An 18,639-nucleotide genomic window follows, 5' to 3' on the forward strand; every position below is an offset into this window, starting at 1 on the left:
GATTAGTTTTGCCAGTTTTCCAACTTCTTATACATGAGATCATATAGCATGTGCCTGGCCTCCTTCCCTCCATGTTGTTAGTGAGATTCATCCATATTGTGGGTAAAGTGCAGACCTTTCATTCTCATGGACACATAATGGCCCTTGTGTGAATGTAGAACAGCCGATCCAGTCCCCTGGACGGGCGTTGGCATGCTTCCAAGGGGTTATTGTGAGTAGTGCTATGAAGATCCCAGGGCATGCCTTCTGGAGAAGGGGTACCCCTCTAGGAGTGGGGTTGCAGGGTTGTAGACGAGAAAAGAAATCTTGATAAGATGAAATGTGGCGTAACTAGAGCGGTAAACAGTGGGTAGAGATATTGAAGCATAGTAACCTCCATCTTGTATAAAAACTGCTGTTTAAAACTCTCTGCTATTGTTAGATAGTCCCTAGTCCTGTAAGCTCTGTCATTATAAACTCTGTCACTTTAAACAGTCTGTTGTTCTGTAAAATGACTTTGTTTTTTAGTTTAAATAATAGAAAAAGATAAACTTAACTGCCTGACCTTGCAAGCTAGCCATCCAATGTGATAGATAATTCCCATATTCTTATGCCAAGTACAAACTCATTATGTATTCAAGGTTACAACTGTCTGTAACAATAACTCACACAAAGCCCTTTGTAATATCTGCAAACAAAGAGGCTCGAAAAGTATAAATACGAGACACTTCCTCTATTTCGGGGCTCAGAGATTTGGAAAAGACACCTCCCTCTGGACCAGGTGTGAATAAACGACTCCTAATTAATTGGATCATTAAAGCGTCTTGTACCTCATTTGATGATTTTCGATACAACAATATAATAGGGAAGGTTTGGACAGGCTCAAGAGTGAAGGAGAAAGTCCAGAGCTCAGGATAGAAATGGCTGGGATGGTGAGGAGGTGAAGTGCAGGTGAAGCCGAGGTGAGCGATGCTGTATGTAGACAGGTGTGCAGCTTGCCGAAAGCAGGGGCAGCTGTGTGGGCTCGTGAAGGGCTTGGGTGGGAGTCAAACAGCCTGTGTTTGAACCTTGCTGGGCCAGCTGTGACTGAGTGACGTGGAGGCCCAGTTCTGGCTTTCCAGCGCAGGCAACCCAGGTTATGGAGAAGTTTAAATCCATCCGTTCAACAGCCACTGATGGAATGCACACCCACGTGCAGGGCAAGAGGGAAGGGTCCTTGTCCTCACTGGCTTTACCAGGAAAAGACAGTGAGCAGTGATCATTTAATTACAATATGGGATGAAGGGATCTTCTCTGAGCCCAAGTAGACGGGAGCCAGGCCAAGAGTTGGGGGAGAAAAATTCCAGGCGGGTGAAATAGCATGAGAGAGACCTCAGGAGGGTGAGGAGCGCGGCGTGTGTGAGGAAAGGAGGCAGTGAGAGTGCAAACAGGAAGCAAAGGGAGAGCAGCAGGGAGAGGCGGTGGGAGGGGCAGGCAGGGCCTGTAAGTGATGGGCTTTGCCTTAATTGGTTTTGAAACATTTTAAACTGAAAGTAAGGAGAGAGCTGGGAGTGGAGCAGGAGTGGGGATAGAATTGGGTGAGTGCAGAAATATAGATTGATTTGTGAATTTGCGTTTCAGTATTCATCCATGAATTCATTTACATTTATGGGATGAGGGACCACCAAGGGATTCTAGTAATGTCCGAAATAATTTGGGTATCAATCACTATTGAATCAATGAATACATACATAGTGATTTATGGGGTTAACAGAACTTGAAAAAAAAAAATCTGTTTAAGATTCCCTCCCTTTGCTCTGATATTAACTTGGTTATTCAAGTAGATTTCCATTCTAGGAATATTTGTTGGGTTATTAGGCATCGACGTCCATTCTAAGCGGTATGTATTGTCTCATTTAATCCTCATCACAACCTAGGGAGGTAGGTTTTCTTTCAGTCTCCCTCCTAGTGATGGGGAAGTGGACACTGAGAGGCACATGGATCCACTGGCCCGAGATCATCCAGTTAGTAAGCATGGAGCCAGGCAGGGTTCACACTCAGGCAGTCTGATCCCGACCCACAGGCTCTCAACGACCACTCTTTGCAGCCTCCAAAAAGAGGTCACAAACAAGTCAACAAAAACACCTGCTTAGGTTGGTTGCTCCACTTCTCATTTTAAATTAATAAATTGGCATCGTGCTTGCACGTTAATCTGGTGAGTTGATTTGCATGACACTAAGAAGCCTGAGCTTCCAAACCTGCAAATCCAGTTGTGGATCAATGACTGGAGCTCAGGAAATCGGGAAGAGAAGAGACTGGGTAGGTACCGGGGGTCCAAGTCATGCAGGCCTTGTAGACTATGGAAGTGTTTCGGATTGCTTTCTTGGTGCCAAGGGCAGGGAATCTGGTTGGTTAGGAGGTGATTGCAATAGTCTGGGTGAGGAAGCTGGCACTTAGACTAAGGTCAGAGCAGTTAAAATGAGGTGCAATGAGAGATTCTAAGTAAAAGGCCTCACAAAATGCTTGGCCCAGAGTGGGCACGCTGTACAGAGTGGCTATTGTTAACAATGAGGGCAAGTTCATGCCAATCTACCAGGCCATGTTCATGGATGGGAAACTGCTTCTTTGGCATGGCCTTGAGAATGATTCTGAACCCCTTGCAAACCTGCATGGAGCGAGTGCGTGATGGATGAGAGATGTCTGCCATGAGCGCGGGACAAGCACACAAGCCACGGGGTGCCTCAGTCATGATTTTCAAGTAAAGACAAGGTTCTCAGAGAGATGGTTTTGAGTCATTTTTCTCAATATTAAAACATCCAAAATACTATCTACACTAATAAAAGAGAAACATGTAAGTTGACCGTACCTCCGCTACGCCCACGAGCCACGCCCACCAGCCAATCAGGAGAGAGTATGCAAATTAACCCAACCAAGATGGCTGCAGCCACGGAGTGAGCAGGAGGCTTGGGTTTCCCCAGCAATGGAGGAAGCCAAGCTTCCTGCCCTGGCCAGCCCTGGCCTCTGCTCAAGGCTACAAAGTTTCAATTATAGAAGATAAATAAATCCCAACAAAAATGGCGGCAGCCACGGAGCTGGAGAGAGCAGGAGGCTTGGGTTTCCCCCAGCAATGGAGGAAGCCAAACTTCCCACCTAGCCTGGCCTGCCCTGGCCTCTGCTCAAGGCTACAAAGTTTCAATTGTAGAAGATAAATAAATCACAGATACCAGGGCCTCCACTTGCATCACTGGGGGGTGTGGCCGGCCTACAAACCACCACAGGCCCCTCACCCAGGCCGCCCCATGCCCCAAGGGAACCCCCACCCTGATCCGGGACACCCTTCAGGGCAAACCAGCCGGACCCCACCGGTACACCAGGCCTCTATCCTATCTAATAAAAGAGTAATATGCAAATTGACCATCACTCCAACACACAAGATGGCTGCCCCCATGTGGACACAAGATGGCCGCCACAAGATGGCAGCAGGGGAGGGCAGTTGGGAGGGACCAGGCCTGCAAGAAAGGGCAGTTGGGGGCAATCAAGCCTGCAGGGGAGGGCAGTTAGGGGTGACCAGGCCGGCAGAGGAGGGAAGTTGGGGGTGACTGGGCCTGCAGGGAAGGGCAGTTGCGGGGGACCCAGGCCAGCAGGGGAGGGCAGTTAGGGGTGACCAGGCCTGCAGGGGAGGGCAGTTAGGGGCAACCAGGCCTGCAGGGGAGGGCAGTTAGGGGCAATCAGGCTGGCAGGGGAGCAGTTAGGCATCAATCAGGCTGGCAGGGGAGTGGTTAGGGGGTGATCAGGCTGGCAGGCAGAAGCAGTTAGGGGCAATCAGGAAGGCAGGCAGGCGATCAGTTGGGGGCCAGCAGTCCTGGATTGTGAGAGGGATGTCCGACTGCCCATTTAGGCCCGATCCTATCGGGACTAAATGGGCAGTCGGACATCCCTTGAGGGGTCCCATATTGGAGAAGGTGCAGGCTGGGCTGAGGGACACACACCCCCATGCAGGAATTTCATGCACTGGGCCTCTAGTATGATAAAAAAGGAAGGTAGGCTTAGACTATAAAATGATTTTTTTAATTAGAAAAAAGCAATACCTGATGGGTGGTGGGCTATAGAAATTTACTGAATTGAGCTTGGGTTTGGAGCTATTCGTGGACAATGCACTGTAAACAAAAGATTCAGCAGGCAAGATAGTTCGACTGAGACCAAATACTGATTCCCCTTGTGGAGACCCATAGTGCAGATTAGCATGTTGAACGTTCAGAAAAGCAAGCACACTAAAGAGTCTTCCAAAGTGATATGATCGTGGGAATTTTCCCATCTAATACTGATTAGCAGCTGGCAGAAACACAATAACATCTGCATTAATATTGTGTTATAACATGATGCTGTGCAACAAAATTTATAACGCCCTCTTCTTTTGGTTCTGCCTTAAAAAAAAATGTTTTCATTGATTTCAGCAAGAGAAAGGAAGAGGGAGAGAGAGATAGAAACATCAGTGATGAGAGAGAATCATTGATCAGCCACCTCTTACATGCCTCCTATTGGGGATTGAGACCGCATCCCGGGCATGTGCCCTGATGAGAAATTGAATTGTGGCCTCCTAGTTCATAGGCCAATGCTAAACCACTGAGTCATATCATTCGAGCTGATCCTGCCTTTTATAGACCTTAATCAGTGGGAGAAAGAGAGGGTGCAAGAGACAAGCATATAATATTTGTTTTTAGAAAACCATTCTCACTTAATGATAATTGGTTTTATATCTGGCAACTTTGCTCTGAATCTAATCACCGACTCTCGAGTGACGACGCTTCACCTTTGGCTAATGAAGACCAATTCAATTCCTAGCCTGAACCCATGTTCTGAAGTGGCTTGAACTTGGACTACCCAGCAGACACACAGATTCCACAGATGTGGGCCAATCGCAGAACACTAGGGCTTATTCATTTTAATATGATTTAAAATTCATTTCCAATGTTCAGTTCAGTGCTTGGTCCATGAAAGACTCTCCACAAATGACTTTCGGGTAAATGAGTGAAAACATAACTGAATGAATAATTACGGTCACTATTTGTCCTCACAGGAGAAGGTAATTATGAAACCAGTAGGTATTATGCCAAACCTAGGAGAAATTTTGAACAAAACAAGAAGTCTGAGAAATAAACAAAATGTCTTTGTTGTTGCTCTGTGCAGCTTTAGCAAGTTAGAGCTACTTTTGTTTGAATTATGCATACTGAAGAAAATAGGGCCTTTGGGAAAAAGCTGGGTAATGTGATTGAGTAACTTTGTCCTTTAATAAGTTGGATAAGTTAGTGTGCATTAGACAAGTCACATGATCTCCTTGTTTTCTTGTCTCCTGGACTAGGTGAACTTTCAGGTCAAAGGTGTCTGTGAAGTGATTCACTTTTCAATTCATTCCTAAATGTGATGCTTGGTGCTTGCTTTCTCTTTGCTGCATTAGAAATGTGCTTCATCTTCATCATCAAACCAGTCTTAGTTCAGATTGCAAAGGCCCCAGGAAAGCGAAGAATTCCAATGTTTTGCAAGAATACGCTCTCATTAAAGGAATGCGCGTAAGAGGAAAACAAGAGCTCTGTTACCAGATTTCCCTGCAGAAGAGATGTGTGAAATCCCCTTCACTGAGTATATGGATGTAGTCTTCTCTGCCACAGACTTGATGAGCATGGGTGAACAAAGGCCAGCGAGAGGATGGTGACATGGGCAGGTCCCTTGGCAATCTCTATAAGCCAACACTTATATGTGCTTATGAAGCCGTAGCCACTGCTCTAAATGCTCTACTTGTGCTTTTGCATTTCATACAATGGTAGGCCCGTGAAGTAGGTGTTATCCTTATTTTATAGATGAGCAAACTGAGGCATATCATGTTAAATCTGCCCATGTTTATGGACCTACTAAGTAGCGGAGCCAAATTTGAACCCAAGTAGTATGGATCTAGAAACCCTGCTCTCCGCCTCTCTGCTATACTGCCATCTCAGGAGACCATCAGGCAATTGATGAGAGTGAAAATAGACCAGTCACCCAACATTTACTGGGAGCCCATGATGCTAAATGCTGTTAGGGACTGTGGGGCGGGGGTTGAAATGCTGAGGACCTCATTGCTGCCCTTGCTCAGCTAACAAATAAGCAACTCACTCCAGGCAGAGTGAAACGTGTACTAGAACAGAGGTCCTGGGAAGAAGGAAGGTAAAATATGAGCTAGCCTCTAAGAATAGGACTTGGATAGATAGGATTTTGAAGGAAAGCATTTCAGGTTCAAGCAACAGCATGGATTTCAGGGTGTGCAGAGTAGGCACATCGGCCCAGATTGTGAGACATGCAGTGGGGAGATGTTTGGCTCTTAGAATGCTCTGAATGATATGCTAAGGAGTCTAAATCTGATTCTATAGGCAATAAGGAACAATTTGGCTTTCGTTTTGGAGCATGAGTCTGGAGATAGCATGGTGGAGTGTGGTCTAAACAGGAGGAAGGAGAAATTAAATCAGGGCAGTTTCAGAGACAAATGGAAAAACAGATGGTGTGGTGGATGTTGTAATATGGCACCCAGACCCTTTTCAAGAATAAAGGCCTCAGCCCAGCTGGCATGGCTCAGTAGTTGAGCATCGACCTATGAACCAGGAGGTCATAGTTTGATTCCTGGTTAGGGCACATGCCCGGGTTGTGGGCTCAATCCCCAAAAGGCAAGAGGCAGCTGATCAATGGTTCTCTCTCATCATTGATGTTGCTCTCTCTCTCTCTCTCCTTCTCCCTTCCTCTCTGAAATCAATAAAACAATATTTTTTAAAAAGGAATAAAAGCCTCACTAACCAAGTCACTGTGAATGCTGCCAACCGGGAGCCCTCAGCTGTGAAGCCCCTTTGCGCATGGTCATGCCCTCTTTCTGGAATGGTTAGCATCCAATGGCTGATTATTGTGGGTGATTTAAAGACTCCTACCTCTCACATAGCTCAGAACAGCTCTGAAGGATCATCACAGATTCAGAACTCCCTGCATGGCCATGAACTTCTTTCTCTGCCCAAGCCTGCTCTTTCTCTTCTCTTCAACAGGCTGTTATCCCAAGAGGACTCCCTAATAAACCTCCTCCATACTAATCTGTCTTAGAATCTGCATCCTGAGAAACTCAACTGTTTCCAATGGCTGTGTGGTGCACTGTAGACATAAAACCTGCAGTTGGGCATCTATGCGGGGATGTAGCAAGTGAAAGATAAGTGTAGTCCAAGATGCCAGACCCAGGTAACTAGGAGGATGATGGTCTGAGGTAGCCTGATTTCTACCCTGGACAACTGTACTAGGTTCCTCAGTGGCCCCCCTGGTTCTGTTCTTGACCCCTATAAGCTACTCTTCACACATAGGCTAGAGCAGTGGTCGGCAAACTCATTAGTCAACAGAGCCAAATATCAACAGTACAACGATTGAAATTTCTTTTGAGAGCCGAAAACCGACTTCTGCACATGGGCCACGAAGTTTCAATCGCACTGTACGTGCGCGCCCGCACGTGGCATTTTGTGGAAGAGCCACACTCAAGGGGCCAAAGAGCTGCATGTGGCTCGCGAGCCGCACTTTGCCGACCACTGGGCTAGAGGGATCACACAGAGAAGGAAATCAAAAGTCCTTATCATACCTGCAATGCTCCATCTAATCTGTAACCTGGCCCCGATACCTCTGCATGCTCCCCATACTCTTAAGTACCCTGGCCTCCTTTAAGCCATGTACCTGTGGTCCCAGATGATCCCAAGGCTCCATCTCTCACCTCATTTTGGCCTCTCTGCTCAAAAACTTCTCAGTGAGGTCTCTCCAACTACCCCATTTAGAAAAGCAACCCCTCTTATTTTCTATCCCTTAAGCCTTTTATTTTTTCCCAAAGCACTATTTCAGGTTGACATTGACATTATGTTATCTACTTATGTGTTCATGTGTTGTCTGTTTCTCTCTCTCCAATGAGTGCTCTATGATGATAAGAACTGTGTGTTTTTCACTGTCATATCCCTGGCCAGGAACATAATTATGCATAAGTTCATGAAAACTGGGGACATAGGAGGAGTGTATTTTCAGCAAAAAAATCTGAGTTTCATTTAGAGAATGTGAACTCTGAACAGCCATCTCAGGTTTCCAGGTAAAGATAAGGGAGAGGAAGTTCCGTGAAGTGTGCGGGGGAGAATGAGCTAGAACCACAGTTCCCAAATTCTCTGGGGGGTATGAGTCTCATAAGAGGCTCTTTGGGGAAAAAAAAAAAAAAAGAATAGCATGGTCATATTTATTCAGTGGAACAGAACCCAATTCAAACAGGTTTAATAAAAGAAAAATAAATAAATAAGCAAAGAAAGAACAATAGAGAGACAGGCAGATAAAGATAGAGATGACAGATAGAGAGATGGGAAGATAGGTAGGCAGACAGACAGACAGATAGATAGTGTATGCCTGCAGAGGGAGGAAGGAAGGGAAAGGGCTTCATTGGCTTATGCAACGGCAAAGTTCAGAGGTCAGGCTGGACTGCATCCAGAGACTCGATCAGCAATACCAGAACTTGGTCCTTCTTCATCCCTCAGCGTCGCTCTTCTCTTCGCTGAGGCAACTGCTTTCTGAGCCAGGCTCTTTCGAAATGGGTCACATGGCAAGTAGATCACCAGAACTCTTTCCAACTCCTTCTCTCAGCAACCCAGCTGAAGACATGACTCTTCCACAACAGTTCCAAAAATATTCAAGGAATTGGGCCTCAGGAGCTGCTGTTCTGAGTTGAATTATGTGCCCAAAGGGATAGAGGATCTGATTCACTTTGTCCGGGACATATCGGATATGCTGAGCTGAGCTGAGCTCCCAGGAACTGACTGTGTGTCTCTTCCCAATGCCACATTCCATGATTTCACCTTGGAAACGTGAAATTGGCCATGGCGGGAGTGTTTACACCATGGACATAGGCAAATGCTATAAACCAAAGCTATTTTTCTTAGAATTGGTTGTTAAATACTAACTGTGCCTCACTGGTCATATGACCATTCCTAGAGCCAGGAAATGGGGGACCAACCCACTAGAACTCAAGGACTAAGAATGGGGAGGGGTGGATCCCCAAGGGACAATTAGGATATTGTTACTGAAAGAATGAGTATTGGGCAATGTCCTCTACCCTGTATGTGTTATATTATCACATCACATCATATCACATTATATTATAGTTGAAGATCCACAATAAACTAACAGCTCTAAAATGGCCTAAAGTGGTTTGGGTTTATTTAACTCATTATCACCCAAACTTCTCTGATTAGGGAGCCCCTTTTTTTGCACAAAACTGGTTAACTTCCCAATGTCTTTGGAAACTAGTGAACCAGAATATAGAGACACAAGATAAGGGAACTAAGAAGAAAAATACTAGTATGTAGATGGATTGCTGTGTTAGTGGATGGGACAAAATGATTCTTTTATGTTCTCCTTTCCCTTGAATAGCAATTTAAAAATGCCTGAAAAGAAAAAAGTGTTGATTTTAAACCAACTGATATATCTGCATATTTTTATTTTTACTTTTAACCACTAGAAAGGTTTTTAAATCAAAGGAACAACACATTTCCTATATCTTTTAGGATGAGTATTACATGTTAATTTATATTACTTTCATGAGCTGTGATTAACATTGGGCCTTGAGAAATCAAAGTTAAGATTTTAAACATTTAGGTCTAAAACTTCCTGTCATGTGATGACAGGAACAAAAAGAAAAAAAAAAAAAGGAAGAAAGAAAGAGGAAAAGGAAAGCAAAAAGAAAAACAGAGAGCAATAGAAAACTATTTTTAGTTAATTAATAGGAATTTAATTTCAAAGCAGGAGTATTTTGGGCAACTCGGGCTAATAAAGCACATTCTGACCATGTTTTAAAAGGGTCTTAAAATGTAAACTTCATGAAGATAAAGTCTCTTTTGGTTTTGCTCCAAAAGTTTGTATGCTTATTCATGACCTCTCCCTCCTCCTTTTTGCCCTGCATTGCAAAATTAGTTAGGGTTGCATTTCTACCACTTGCGGAAATGGAATCTTCATCCATCAGTCTTCTTTGGTATCTGTTATACTGATCACTATATGGAATTCTAACATTTTTTGTTCTTTAACTGAAAATTTTTATTTTCTACGGATGGACAAATGTATTGAAAATCCAGGGCTCAGAAACTGAGTATAATTATGTGTGTAAAATAAAGATGTGTCATAAGGCATAAGCAAAAAGAACACTCTCTCTAAATCCAATGGAAGTGTCTGGGGGCGGTGCTCCTGGATGTTGGGGGTTTTAAACATAAAGATACTTTCATGTCGAAGGAAGCACTCACCCCACAAGGTAAATGACAGTGTTAAAATATGATTATGGGGTCTCAACGCAGAGCAGAGACGCTTGGGAACAATGGGGTGAGCCAGGCCCTACGGACACACGGTGCTTTACAGTGGCAGAACTCACACCACACCCAGAAGAAAGAGCATGTCACCTCTCACAACGAGTGAGAAAAGCTGAGACAGGGATGTGTAAGAGAGAGAGTTAGATTCAAGCCAACAAGGCAAAGTTGAGTTGCAAATCGGACTAAGGAGAGATCGAAGAGCAGGCCTTTGGGTTGGGAAGGGCTTTGCATAGCTCCTGGTCAAAACCCAACTTTATCAAAGCCCCAGCTTCCGTGGCAGCAAGTTGTAGGCAAGAGCCCAGGGATGCTCCTGAAACTGGAGGTGGCAGAAGGTTTAGTGCTGGCACTCAGAGTGGGACGCAGAGCCCAGGATTGGAAGTGCGGGGTTTGGAGCCAGACTGCGGTGGTTTGAATCACACTGTTGTCAGTGCCTTTGTGGTCTCCTTGGTAAATGGATGACAACCCTCCCTGCAACTCCCAGAGTCGCTGAGAGAACAGAATGAGTTGGTTCACAGCACCAGGCCCGCTGGGAGTACGCATCAGTGTCCATTGCTGTTACCTGCAACGAAGTGTTCCGAACCCTACTTCTAGCCGGTGTTTTCCAAATCATTAAAATGACGTTGGAATTAGACTGCTATGTTCGAGCTTTGAGCTTTGTTTTCTTCATCTCTTCATCTCTAAAGTAGGGCTAATACCTAGAACATTAAAAAACCGCCCAGCACTGAGATGATGTATGTTAGTAACCTGTTAGTACTAATCTCCTAGCCAGATGATCACACCAACAACCACCTCTTTCCTCCTTAAGACAAAAAATAAAAATGGGGCAAATTTAGATTAATTGGTGTAGTCCAAGTTCGGCCTACCGAGGTAGATACAAGGAGATCCTGTGAGCACCTGAGTTAGAATTGCAGGATACCTTGAGTTAGCTAGTGTTAAGGTTTCTGTCAGCTCTTGGAGCATACAATTCTGTGATTACACCAAATCGCCAGAAACCCAAGATTTCTTGGGCTTGTCTCAGAATGAATCTCAGACCGACCTGCAGACTTTCCCTTTGAGAGTGGTGTCCTCAGTTACCTCAAGTGCCAGCAGGGAAACCATCAACAGCCATGTCCCTGTGGACCAGAGCTGCCATAGTGATGGCCGCTTCCACTTTCCGATAGGAGATCTGGAGGCGTCCCAGGTTAGACACCGGAAGGAAACCCTGGGGACATCGCTGTTTTTGAAATTACTTAACTGACTCGCTATTTTCAGCTGCCCAGTGGGTTAGAGACCTTGAAGTAAGCCTGTTGGCAAATGCTTAACCACTGGAAGTTCTTCCCAGCCAAAAACTGGAAATGAAAACTCTCTTCCGGTTTTAGACTTTGGTGATGTTCAGACCAGGGAAGGCTGTGGGTTAAGTGCATCAGTTAGAATCATATATTCAAGGATTTAAGGAATTTGGGCCAATTTCGAACTACTCCACTATCTCTGGCTTGACCTCAGCTCAATGCCTTAATCTTTTGGCTTCTTCCTCCATCCTCTCAAGACGCCTCTGGCAACACAACTGAGTGCAGCAGCTGTAGGACTAAATTAAATAATGGGCTTTATATCGCCACTGAGGATGGAGTCAATTGCTCTTTTGTGGGATCCATTAGCTCAACGGAGAATATTAGCCCAGGATTCTGGGTCTATGATGGACTAAGAGGAATAGGGTAGCATCGATTCTAATGTCTTGCTTTGCCTCTAAATGACTCTAGACAGCAGGTGAATACAGGGGAAGAAAAAGCAAAAGTGGGGACAGAGGAGAGGGCTTGGGGAACCAAAAGAAGAGATGAAAGGCGAAGGGATGCAGGACCCTAAGAAAGGATGGGAGGAATGAGGGGAGATGCAGCAAAGAGAAGATGGGGATGGCAGGAAGAAAAACAAGAGCAGAATTTGAAATGAGGGATCCGATGAAGGATGAGGGGAGCATGATGAAGGGGACAGAGCAGAGGGGCAGGCAGGATTCTTACAGAAAGAGAGGGCTTGCCAGTTGTGTCCAGTCCTTTCAGGGGCTCACTCCACATCCCTGCCTCTCCCCGCCCCAACCCTTGGCTTCTGGCTCTGGGAGTTAGCTTTAACAGTGTGAGGCATTTACCTCTCAAAACTGTAAGAAGCCCTAACCGGTTTGGCTCAGTGGACAGAGCGTCGGCCTGCGGACTGAAGGGTCCCAGGTTCGATTCCGGTCAAGGGCATGTACCTTGGTTGCGGGCACATCCCCAGTGGGAGGTGTGCAGGAGGCAGCTGATAGATGTTTCTCTCTCATCGATGTTTCTAACTCTCTATCCCTTTCCCTTCCTCCCTGTAAAAAATCAATAAAATATATATTTTTTAAAAAGTATAAGAAAGTTAACAAGATTCTTTAGATGAGGGGTCTTAAGGACCCAAGGCATTAACTGTTAGTCTGTTGAAGGAAGGGCTATTACTCAGGGTTCCTAAGTCAAACAGTTAAGCGCAGCCATGTAGGACAGAACGTGATAGGCAAACAATGAGAGCAATAAAAGAGAACAAGATGGTTTTACGGGTTCTCATTGATGCCTGTGTACTCCCCAGTCCTCTAAGCTTTACCTACTAAGGCTAACAGTTTCTAATCCCCTCACAACCTCACCTAGCCCCAAAGCGAGCTCACACATCTGCTTTGGTCATTTTAGGAGTGGAAATAGAAAAATCATAATAATGATAAAAGCCGCAGCTAACGTTCACTGCCTACTTTATGTCAGGCTTATACACCACGCATTCTTCCAAAAGGGGATGGAGGTGGTTTACAATAAAAGACAAATTTTAAGAAGAGAGGAAAAACTATACCTACACGCCTCGGCTGAGGAAAACTAGAGCACATTTAACACTTACAGCAGTAAGTGCTTTTATAGACATTAACTCCTTGTTCTCCTCACCACCCTGTGAAATAGCTACTTTTAATAGCCCCTTTTTTATGGAGAAGGAAAACGGAAACCAAGATTTGACATTACCTCCTTGGCTTGCCTTCAAAGACCAGTATTAAGAGGAGGAGGAGGAGGAGGAGGAGGAGGAGGAGGAGGAAGAAGGAAGGAAGGAAGGAAGGAAGGAAGGAAGGAAGGAAGGAAGGAAGGAAGGAAGGAAGGAAAAGAAAAGAAAACTCTGTAGGAGCCTGGCTACTTACTTTCAACAAGACCAATTTCAAAGCTATTCACCAGAAAAAAAATAGATTAGCTCTGCCACCAAAAGATGCCCCAAACCGTCATTAGGCAGTGTCTCTCTTAATTTAGTTCTGAATATTCCTCATCCAAAGACCCTCATGACAAATTCCTCTCAGAACATAGCCAGGAAAGACGTTCTCCTAAGCAAACTGTGTGATTCCTTCCACTTGGCAATGAGAATTAGGAGAACCTTCATTTCCCCCATTTCACTTGGCTGTGAGGAAGCTTGGAACTAAGTTTTGTGCTCAAATGCTATTGTTAGTCTCAGTGAGTTTTTCTTGATTTCTATTTATTTTTTTAATATTTGTCTTTCATGGCAAACCACCTAAGTCTCTTTGGGAGAAAGCACAGTGTAAGTAAACAGAAGACAAAGTACAATTCTGTTGGGGCCATGCTAGGGACATGATAATTTACCAACATGGTTTACATAACACTCCTGAAATCTTTTTATCTGAAAAAAAGAGTACTCTAAACAGAATCCTGGGCAGATACTATTGTTCATGGTGTTTATTCAATTTTTCATGCCCCTCAAATAGCATTCCAAACCAAACCACTTTGGGTAAAGAACAGAACAGCTAGAGAAAATTAGCTGATTGCTCTCATATGTCTTCTTGTTACAGGGATCTAATTAAAGTTTTGAATCTTGTCCAAAACTGTGCTCTAAAATAAACCAATTGAAATCTACATTTATCAGCCAGGCTTAAAATGAAGAATAGTCTCACTCATTTCAACCATTCACTGGTAATGACTATGCTTCATTTGTAGATTTGCATTTGGTTCCAAAATTTCTTCCAGGAACAAAGCCATATCTTGTCCCACTGATGGATAAACACTCCATTACATGTTGTCACCCATCGGAGGAGCCTGTCAAGGGCCAAGATGTAATTTATTAACAAAGGCCCATCATCTCATGTTTGCTGCTTTGGTGAGTGGTCCATTCTTTCAAAGAACAAAGACTTTCATTTCCAGAACTTTCATTACAGGTGTGATTGCCTCTGCCTCAGACTACTTGATTTTAGTAATTTAGCAGCTTGACTATAGCGACTCCATTTTATTTCTTCACTCCATTCCTCAGAAACATTTAGTTTTTCTTTTAATTTTATTAAATTGACTGGGGTGACATTGGTTAGTACAATTATATATGCTTCACGTGTGCAGTTCTATAACATCATCTGTACGTTGCACTGTGTGTTCACCATCCAAAGTCAAAACTCTTTCCGTAACCATATATTTGACCCCCTTTCCCCTTTAATGCCTCCTACCCACCCCCCTTTCGTTCCGGCAACAAAGAAGACAAACACTCACAGGTACAGAGGACAGAGCGTTTGGTTTTGGTGTTCTAAACGTGCAACTGGATAGAGCTCATCGGGACGCTGGCATGGACCATGTGTTAGGGTGAAACATTTTCTTCTAGGTAGCCTACTTAGTAAGCAATGCCCTGGCAGGTGTATTCCTTTGCCCATTTTAGTTACATTATCAACAGGGAAAAGTTATTGCAGAAAATATGCTTCATTTTGCCAATTTAGAAATTGCTTTGTAATTTCATCCAATGGTCTCCACGAAACACGTTGGCCTGGATGCTGGTGCCTTAAATAAACAACAAGTGAAACACACAAGCTGGGCTCTTACTGAAGGTGTGGCTGCAGAGCCCTGGACGTCCAGCTGCATGCTGGCGTTCTCGCTGGCACGTTTCTGAACTTCGCCAAGTTAATTGTGCCGAAGAGAACATCATCAAACGCGTCCGGCACAGAGCGTAAACATCTTCACACCGGGTTCTGCGCCATCAAACGCTCTCCAGCTAATTTCATTTGGTGCATTACTCTGGAAGAAAATCGAGGCCAAGTGAAACTGCGGAAATGGGAACAATGCAGGGAGGAAAAATCTCACCCCATTAGGGGAGCCTTTTCTTCTCCGCACAAATAAGCCCACCACGCCTTGGAGGCAAGACTAGATGGCTCCAGGATATTCTTAGAATGCCCCCGCGGGTCCTGTCCAGTAGGCTGAGCGAGCCCTGCACCGGGAGGAGGAAGGTGGCCCCAGCCGCAGCGCCCCGGCCTTGGGGGTATTTTAGGTAACTCATAACATCGATGCAATCGCCCTCACCCCCGCCCCACGCGTGTATTTACAGAGGAAGCTAAAACAAGGCCCCGCGTTGTCTTCTCCGCCATGCACTGTGTGCAAAGCGCCTTCAAGCCTTTTGGAGAGCCCCTCTCCTTCCCGCAGGGCCTCCGCGCGTCCGGCCGGGCTTGCGTGAGGCTCTGCACCGGCTCGGCCGCTCCGGTCTCCCGGGCCCTCCCAGGACCTTCCGAGACTGGCCTGGGGCCCGAGATCAGCCTCGGGACCGAGAACCGGACTCTCCGCGGTGCCACCACTCGGGGCGCTGGGGTCCCGCCGGCTGCTCTCCGCCGAGTCCCAGGGGCGGCCTAGCGGGCGAGCCCGGAGCGCGCGGCCGCCGGGCGGAGGGGGGGAGGGTGGGGGCGTCACGGCGGGGGCGCGCGGGCAGCTTCCGGCGGGGGTGCGGGCGCGGGGCGGGGCGGGGGCGGGGCCGGGCAGCAGCGCCCCCAGCCGAGTGGCGTGCAGGCACCGCCCCCGCGCGCCGCAATCCCGGCCGGACCGTCTCCGTCGTGGCCGTGGCCGTGCCCGTTGCTCTGGCGGCGGCAGCGGCTCCGGGCGCGCAGAGGGCAGCGGGCGCCCCTCGCCCGTCGCCGTGTCCAGCAGCCCGCGCTGGGACCCGGAGGCAAGGCGGCGGCTGGCAGTGCCCGGCCCTCCTCCTCCTCCTCGTCGCCAGCCCCGGGCGACTGCGGACTCCGGGCAGCCCCCGCGGCGGCCGAGGCAGCCGAGCGGACGGCGGGGGATGGCGAGATAGCGGCGCGGGAGCGGCTGGTGGGTGCCGGGGCGGGTGGGCGCGGCGCGGGCAGGGGGAGCCCGGATCCGGAGCCAGTCCCGTGGGCGCATCGCCGGGTCGCCCCCGCGGCCCGGGCAGGGTGGTAGGGTGGCGGGCAGCGCTGGGCCGGCTCCGGTCTCGGGGTCTGGGGAGCATCGGAGCGGAGTGACCGGGTGGGGGAGGGGGAGCGCTCCGAGTCCGCCGCTGTCCGCGCGCCCTTGGCCATTCTCGGGTCTCGGAGGGCGCAGACTCCGCGGCTGCGAACTTATGCCCCACGAAGGGCAGTAAGTTCTGAGACCAGAGGCAACTTGGGGGATGGGAAGGAGATTGAATTCTTCTTGTTCTTTGATTTGCCTGTATCTTCATATGCTTATATCCCAAGGCGCTATACTGATGAAATCCAAAGTAAAAGTGTTGGCGAGGACAGTCAGGCTTCCTGACAAATGCCACTTCTGGTGTGTTGTCTCACAGGACAGAGCCGGCATCATGCGTTCTGCCCCACATCAGTGCTGCGAGTGTGCGTCTGGGCTTGAATAATGTGACTTTCTGGTCCTCACCTTCCGCGACCGTAAATACATGAGCTCTTTTATTTGCAGTTGGGTATCTTTGCGTTCCTTTCTGTATGGGTGTGTTTAATACAGTCAAATATTAATCTAATGTGTTACTCTTATGAGTGGTGTTTGTGGAGAAATGGTGGGTTTGTTGGTGGTTGTTTTTTGGGTTTTTTCTGCATTTCTTTTTATGTGTTCTTTTAAGATTACATTTAGCAGGAAAGTTTGTTAAAGTTTGCCTTCCTCTTTGTTCGTTTTCAGTTCCAGATTTATCTCTAAGTTTAAACAGTTGCTTGAAGTAAAATTAATGCGACATCATAGTACCGGTCAGGGCTATCCAAGTGATTTCTCACCTAAATGTAAAGCGAGCTCCCCTCCCCCACAAGTGGCAACTTTTAAAAGCCTGATTTTCTGCAAATGATGCTTGCCCCTCCCCGTACATGACTATTTTGCCTCAGATCTGAAATCGTAGTTCACTAAGGTCAGAGGATTCCTTCTCTAAGCCTGGCAGACCTCACTGTAGTGGGTTTTCACAAACAGGGGGCTGGCCCTTCACTTGTTTCATCCTTGGACTGGCTGTTTTATGGCCAGGTAGCAACCGTGTCGGTTTGGAGGTTTCGTTGGCTAGTTACATGCTCCATTTAAATATGAGGCATATTTTTTTAGGTGAACCCAGCAGCTCTCTCTCTTCCAAGAGTTGAATGGAGGCGTGTTTGCTTTGTAATAGGTGAGATCAGGAGCCTGCCTCTCTCATTAGCGGAGACCTGGGTTCTCTTCTGGGAATTAGGATCAGTGACACCGCCGTGGAAGAGCACAGACTTTTGTGACTTGGACTGCTTTTGCGTTTTGATGGCCATCCTGAATAATAAGTTGGCAATAATACAGACCATTCTAACATTTAAAATTACCCCATTAATCTGGGGGACAGGCAAGCTGTGCACGCTGTAGGGGGTTCAGCCGGTATAGAAAGGGACAAAAAGTATGTACCCCTCTCCCCATGCCCCACTGCACCCTGTTCCCCCCCGGGAAGCAGGGTCACTGGCTCCTGGCTTATCTCTTTGCAGATGTAGCCTGTGCTAGTCTGAACAGCTAGTGTGTGTCCTTTTTATTTGTCTTTCTCCTCTGCACCAGCTCCCTGACCTCCCCGTGGAGTACTAAATCTTGGCCGACTCTCTGTCAGTACCTAAGAGCGCTGTCTCACTCCCTAACAGCTGCCGAGTACTCCATTAAGGAGAAACCATAATTGATTTAACCTCTTCTTTATTGAGATATGTGTAGGTTGTTTCTGATATTTTGCTATGAAATGGTGAAACATTAGCTCTTGAGGTTTTTAAGTGGATTTCAATGATTTCCAGAGGCCCAAAGAAGTAATTTACTTCTTTGCAGTACATTCCAGGAAATAAACGCCCCTGTACTCCGATGCGCACCTTTTGATTTTATATAATTTCAAAGTGGTCCATGAGGACCTTTGGTGTCTTTGTGGCGAAATGATAATGGTCAGTAACTAAAGCCATATTCCTTGATTAACGCCTTAGCTCTTCCACACAAGGAGTAAAAGAACAGATAGACAGTTGTAAGACTAATCTGGAAGGAAAATTCTTCAGGGTTTAAAGATTTTTTTATTCTATCAAGCATGAGGATAGTTTGTGTTTTATAAAACTTGTTTGCCCCTGGGC

The 18,639-nt window shown here is 46.5% G+C and overlaps 1 protein-coding gene across 2 annotated transcripts in view; it reads left to right on the forward strand.

The window, feature by feature from the left end:
* The window catches only part of LIFR (LIF receptor subunit alpha), a 109,858-nt gene that overhangs the window by 20,011 nt on the left and 71,208 nt on the right, over nt 1-18,639 (forward strand). Inside the window, exon 1 of one of the 2 annotated variants that reach the window (XM_080678466.1) lies at nt 16,129-16,411. The exons of the other annotated variant lie outside the window; for it this stretch is intronic. The gene's annotated coding sequence lies outside the window, so the exon portion shown is untranslated. Of the gene's footprint in view, nt 1-16,128; nt 16,412-18,639 lie in introns of those variants that run through there. 2 annotated transcript variants of the gene reach the window in all.

Source organism: Plecotus auritus (genome assembly GCF_963455305.1).
Source record: "Plecotus auritus genome assembly, chromosome: 7".
In the NCBI taxonomy this organism is placed as follows: domain Eukaryota; kingdom Metazoa; phylum Chordata; class Mammalia; order Chiroptera; family Vespertilionidae; genus Plecotus; species Plecotus auritus.